This window comes from Bidens hawaiensis, unplaced genomic scaffold, assembly GCF_021521415.1.
Source record: "Bidens hawaiensis isolate Kalapana, Puna unplaced genomic scaffold, B.hawaiensis_p1.1 tig00023981_1, whole genome shotgun sequence".
NCBI lineage: Eukaryota > Viridiplantae > Streptophyta > Magnoliopsida > Asterales > Asteraceae > Bidens > Bidens hawaiensis.
Window position 1 is genome coordinate 11,326 of NW_027493766.1, and position 5,664 is coordinate 16,989.

The 5,664-nt window shown below is 34.4% G+C and overlaps 1 long non-coding RNA gene across 1 annotated transcript; it reads left to right on the forward strand.

Annotated features, from left to right (window-relative positions):
- Window positions 1–518: 518 nt before the first annotated feature.
- On the forward strand, window positions 519–950 carry LOC143568358 (uncharacterized). Its single transcript, XR_013141567.1, has 3 exons — window positions 519–648; window positions 731–795; window positions 892–950. It is a non-coding gene; the product is annotated as an uncharacterized LOC143568358 (long non-coding RNA).
- Window positions 951–5,664: the final 4,714 nt, after the last annotated feature.

A 5,664-nucleotide genomic window follows, 5' to 3' on the forward strand; every position in this document is an offset into this window, starting at 1 on the left:
TCAACAACACACACGAAAAAGTCGAACGATTGATTAATAAGGTTAATCGACGAACTATATAATTGATTGATGCTTATATCATGTTTTATTTAGTTAGTTTTGTGTGTTCCCTCACTGAATTTTTATGCACAACTTATCAATTTGATTTTCCCCTAATTTCATAATGCAAATTTCAGTGTATGGGCTTCTTAAATTGACCTTTTATCTTATTTTGTTCTTGGTGGAAACAAGTGACGGTGTAAGGCTTTTGGTCTTTATGATTCTTATATAGTGGCAAGCAAATTCATTTACTTTTAGGTGTTTAGGATTCAACGTTGTTACTCAGTCTTTAATCTTGCCTCTTTGATGGTCTTTTTTTTTTTTGCAATTTTCTATATATTATTAATCCATTGCAGCCATTTGAATTAAGTGCCACATGTACAGGGTCATGAAAATTAAGTTAAAAGTATATCATGGAACGCCTCTGGTTCACTGCTTGCAACTTGTTGCACAGATAAATGTGTTTGTGTTTGGATATGGGAAGTTTTGCCTGGAAACGAGTTTGACTCTGTTTCCGTGTTGCAAGGACATGCACAAGATGTTAAAATGGCCCAATGGCATCCAACGGTTGATGTTTTATTCTCTTGTAGCTATGATAACACTATAAAGGTAAATAACACACTCTTTATTAATGTGAGTTTCATAAGTTTGGTCAACTGTTATTACATTAAAGTTTAATTACATTTTGCAGGTTTGGGCAGAGGATGGTGATAGCGATGATTGGCGTTGTATTCAAACATTAAATGAATCTAATAGGTACGTCAAATAAATTCTGGTTATTTTTTGTTTCTTACAAGTAGATTACCTGCTGTTACTATAAACTAATAAATAACTGTGATAACTAATTACCAGTGGACACTCATCTACGGTGTGGGCTATATCTTTTAACGCTACCGGAGACAAAATGGCTACTTGCAGGTATGGTGGCTCTTATTATAGGCAGAAGCAGGGGTTTGCACAAAACCGAAATAACCAAGCCATAATCAGAATAACCGACGAAACCAAACCGGAATAGCCGAACTCGGTCAAAGACTGACAGTTTGGTTAAAAAAAACCAATTTTTTGGTTTGGTACTTTGGTTTTGCTGCAACCATAAACTGAACTGAACCTAAAAAACCAATTCGAAATAATTTATAAGAAACTAATAAATGTTGCAGCCCAATAATTTTGGGGCAAAATGTGTAATATCATTTACCTATTAGCTAACAAAAATATTAGGCCCAAGATCAGTAGTTTGGGCCATTTTTTGTCAAAATTTCAAGCCTAGATGATAAAACCAAAAAAACAAAATCGAACCAAAGCCATTGTAGAAAACCAAAAGCGAACGGTTTTAAAAAACTCAAAAAACAAATTTTTGGTTTGGTCCGAGACCAGAATCGACCAATGCACACCACTAGCTGGAAATACGAGGAAGTCCGGGGGTTGGTTAAAGTGTCAAAACATGTAACTTTTAGGTGATTCAGATGGCTCTAATCACTCTCAAAAGCGACAAACTCACAATCATGACCCAGAGGAACTTAAGTTAGAAGTCAGGAGACTTGAGGTGAAGATTAGCGGGCTCAGTTTAGCTTTAGAAAGTCAAGAAAGTGAATACAATACTCTTATCAATAAGGTAATATAACTATTAAAATCTTATTATTCTTATTTGACTATAATTTTGTATGCTTGTAAACTGCTTTTGCCTATTGCAGTTAATATTTAATTTTTCTGTAGTATTCGGTGTGCAAGGAGCAGTTGAAGAAAGAAGCATCATTGAAAAATGAAATGGACACACGCACAATTAACGACATGCTTAACTTGAAAATACAGGTAAGCTGTAATCACAGCTTTACACTGATTGACTTTTTCAGCATTTGTAGTTGTGAAAATGTTGAAATAATACTTCCAGTTGCACGAATGAGATTTTTTTTTTCCAAATTGTGAAAATGTTAAATGAAAACAAAACTATTCTAATTAGCATATTATGTTTGAAAAGTCAACCGCTCTGTAATTTCATATCGTTTACATTTATAACTATAATTATCCAAACTCAGGCCCGAATGCACGATTAAAGTTCTGCCATGTCACAGGAACTTGATAAATCAGAGCAGGAGCGCAATAAGTTGCTGGAGAAGTATAAGAAGTTGCAAACGAATAATATGAATTTAGCCAAAGAATTTGCTGCACTCAAGCTGTAAGTGTTGCAAAACTCAAAAATCAAAACATGGCAGGCTGGTTTTTGATCTGCTTAACCATTCTGTTTCAATTTTGGCTATTTTCTTATTCTACCAGTTTGTGAATTGGGATAAAAATAACCCAAAACAATTCATTCATAAGTAAATGGGTCAGAAATTCCACCCCTAGTTATTTGTTTTATACTGCAGGAGCAATTCTAATTTGGATGAACAAGAAATAGTCAAATATGTTTCTTTGATTACTCAGCATCTCAACAAAGAGGAAGTTGATAGATTTACAAAGTTACTGAATGATCACAGGAAGTAATCCACGACGCCATGTTACTTCAAAACTTTATCCTGAAATTATTGGGATCTTATTTCATCATTTCAAGCTTAATAAAATCTATTCCAAACAAACCTTGTCAATGTTGTAGGGTTTCTTACCATTTTTGGTAATTTAACATTTTAACCTCTTTTTTTTATGGGGTATGGGAGATGAAGCATGGGATCGTAAAAAGGATGAAACATGTGAAAAGAAATCAAAAGTCTTGGAACGCTTAAAGGTAAATCCATGCCAATAATGATTTTCTATGGTTCTGATGATCGCACTACTTATAATCTTCTTTCCCATTTTATAATGTATTTAATGTGTTTGCAGAAGACTCTAATGCGATGACTATTTTGACGTTGACTGCAATTGCACGAGTTTTACCATGTTACGGTTCTGCTTTCAGAAACTGCAATTGCACTGGTAAACCCAACTTTTCTACCATAGGTGATTATCTTTTGGCGTTGACTTTTCAGGATTTTGACTGTTGTTGATCTCCATAAGCTAAGCTATGTGAAACACAATTTTGTTGGTTTGGGACTTGGGTTGAGTTGAACGGGTTAAAAGTCATCATGGATCTATGGTCATTGAGGCCTCCTAAAAAGATCTACTAAATTCATCGAATTGTTCCAAAGAAACCGAAAAAACCAAACCGAAACAAAAACCGACAGTTCGATTTTATGTTTTGAAAAAACCAAACTAACTGTTTGGTTTTCGTTTTGCGCATAATAAAAACCGAAAAAACCGAACAGGACTGAATTTTTATAATTTTATTATTATTTTACATAATTTATAAGAATTTAATAAATATGTAACTTAAATACTTTTGGCCAAATGTATAATACTCTATTAGTTAACAATTAATAAAATTAAATATACCCAAACTCATTATTTTTGGTCAACTTTCTTTTCAGGCTAAAATTTTCAAGTTCAAATATTAAAAATAGCAACCGAAACCAAAACAAAAACTGAAAAACCGAAACCGAACGGTTTCAAAAATCTAAAAACTAAAGTTTTTGTTTTCGGTTTGGTTTTAGCCCAAAACCGCACCGAACTGCACCACGCACACCTCTATTGATTCGGTTACAAAGGGTATCTATTTGTCTATATTGTGAGAATTGACGGTCGGAATTATTGGTCTATCTGGGTTAGTAAAAGCAATATTTTTTCAGATTGGTCCGGGTCGGTAGGGGTGTAAACGAGCCAAGCCACTCATGAGCTACTTGAGATCGACTTGCTTTTTTAGCCGGGTTTAAACGAGCTCAAGCCTAAAAACAAACTTGTTTAGAAAATGAACATGAGATTCACTTATAAAGAAGCTTGAGAGCCTAAATGTGCCCAAGATTATATAATTCTAATTTAATGTTTTTAAACCTATATATTTATAGGATAATCATTATTATTGAATTTTGTTAAAAGTAACTAAATGATAAATGGGCCGAATTCGGGCTTTTGTAAGTTAAAGAAGCTTGCGCTTGACTCGAGCCTATAATTAAGTTTGTTAAATGAGCCCGTGATTCACTTACCGAACTTGAGTACGTTCGCGAGCCTAAACGAGAAAAATAACTAAAACACTGCGTTTGTCTCGTATGTCACCATGTCAGTACACAAGTTCTCAACAAATTCACCGGACATGGATTTGCTCAATGTAGCGGGCCAGGGAAGCACAAGGTGGACCAAACGACGAATCAATGCCGAGGTTGAACCATGACCGACCCGAGTTGCAAGCTGCAAATGGGGGATGTGGTTGAGTAAACACCAAGGATGCCAGACAAATCATTAACCGAGTACAAGAGATTCAGCACATGTATGACCGTGGTGTGTCTGTTGCACCTACAACTAGGAAGCAGACAAAGACATTTGGTAGCAGTGTTGTTGTTGGCCTTGGGTGGGAAAAATGATAACTCACTTAGCAAGTTACAAGGTTTGTTCATTGTTTTAAGAAGTTGTTGAATTTTTATTTTCTTATTAACTAAATTATGTGTCTTCTCATATTTGTTTTTTTTTTTGGTCCGGATCATAGGTTTAGTTGGAAAATCATACACTAATTATACCATATGATTGTTTATTGGGGTTTCAACTTGCAATACTTGGAAAAGGCAAATTGAATCTGCTTACTGAACTTCAAATTCTTTTTTTATTTAGGAAATTGTTGCATTTTTAGGGTTACTTAACGTCAAGATTGAACAATTTTAATGTAATTTTACACCCTTTTAAGAGGTTAAAGATGACAACCTTTATTGAGTTTTAACTGTTAAACTTTTAAAACTAAAGGATAAACGAGTTTTATTTGTTTTGAACGTAAAAGTGCATGGGCAAGGTCTAATATAAATGTATAGTAATGAAATGGTCCTTAATATCTTTATCAAAGTATTGATGGAAAAATTAACTTTCTTATAAAAGGGATTAGGTACGAGATTACTCACTTGATAAACGGTGCGGTGTAAGATAAAGCAAGAACCAACTCTTAACAAGCAAAGTTATCCTATAATTAAAGATTATCGTTTTAATGATTTGGGATGTTCATGTGTTCATACAAACTTAGAGTCTTAAACTTGTTTATGAACTTTAGTCGCGCAGTATCCCATGTGTTGAGGATGTAGACTTGGCTGTTTATTTGTATGTGTGGATCATTAACCGTCTTGTCGGTCTATTCCGCAGTTCTCATGGTACCATTAGATGAACACGGGAGAACTATCGTTTATGATTTTCTCTTTTGTTTACACTTGCACAGTCTTTCTTGTTTGTGAGCTCAATCGTGAGCACTGGCAGTCTATGAGTATGAATCTTAGAGTTGGTCCCGATCGGATTACACCCTTGTTGAAAACCAGACATACACATGTTGCGCGCAGATTTATTGTTATCTATTATCTATTAAACTTGATTTCTCACCAACACGCAAGTGTTTGACGTTTTATTTTAACACATGTTCAGGTTTGCTGTAGCTACATTTGGAGCTTGTGGACACGTAGGACGTTTTTACTTTTGGACCTAGATTAAAATGTATCAAGACAAGTTATTGTTGTTCGAATATTTTGCCTTATAATATAATGATTTATGTCGATTTATGTTATCTTGTGTTTACGTTGCGCGTGCGCGAATGAATATATTTATTAAATATTGACACCAAATAGTGTCACG